Here is a 412-nt window from a genome sequence, read left to right on the forward strand (position 1 = left end):
CTACCTACCTACTTACTTCCCTACCTATTTACCTACTTACCTACCTATCTACCTACTTACCTACCTCCCTACCTATTTACCTACTTACCTACCTATCTACCTACTTACCTACCTCCCTACCTATTTACCTACTTACCTACCTATCTACCTACCTACCTACCTCCCTACCTATTTACCTACTTACCTACCTATCTACCTACCTACCTACCTCCCTACCTATTTACCTACTTACCTACCTATCTACCTACTTACCTACCTCCCTACCTATTTACCTACTTCCCTCCCTACCTACCTATCTATTTACCTACCTCCCTACCTATTTACCTATTTACCTACCTCCCTACCTATTTACCTACCTACCTACCTACTTACTTCCCTACCTATTTACCTACTTACCTACCTATCTACCTAC

The 412-nt window shown here is 42.2% G+C and overlaps 1 protein-coding gene across 1 annotated transcript in view; it reads right to left on the minus strand.

Moving 5' to 3' along the window:
* MOK (MOK protein kinase) overlaps positions 1–412 on the minus strand; it is a 33,322-nt gene that overhangs the window by 18,377 nt on the left and 14,533 nt on the right. The window lies entirely within an intron of this gene.

This window comes from Echinops telfairi, unplaced genomic scaffold, assembly GCF_000313985.2.
Source record: "Echinops telfairi isolate 266 unplaced genomic scaffold, ASM31398v2 ScPeMD7_18;HRSCAF=68, whole genome shotgun sequence".
Taxonomy (NCBI): domain Eukaryota; kingdom Metazoa; phylum Chordata; class Mammalia; order Afrosoricida; family Tenrecidae; genus Echinops; species Echinops telfairi.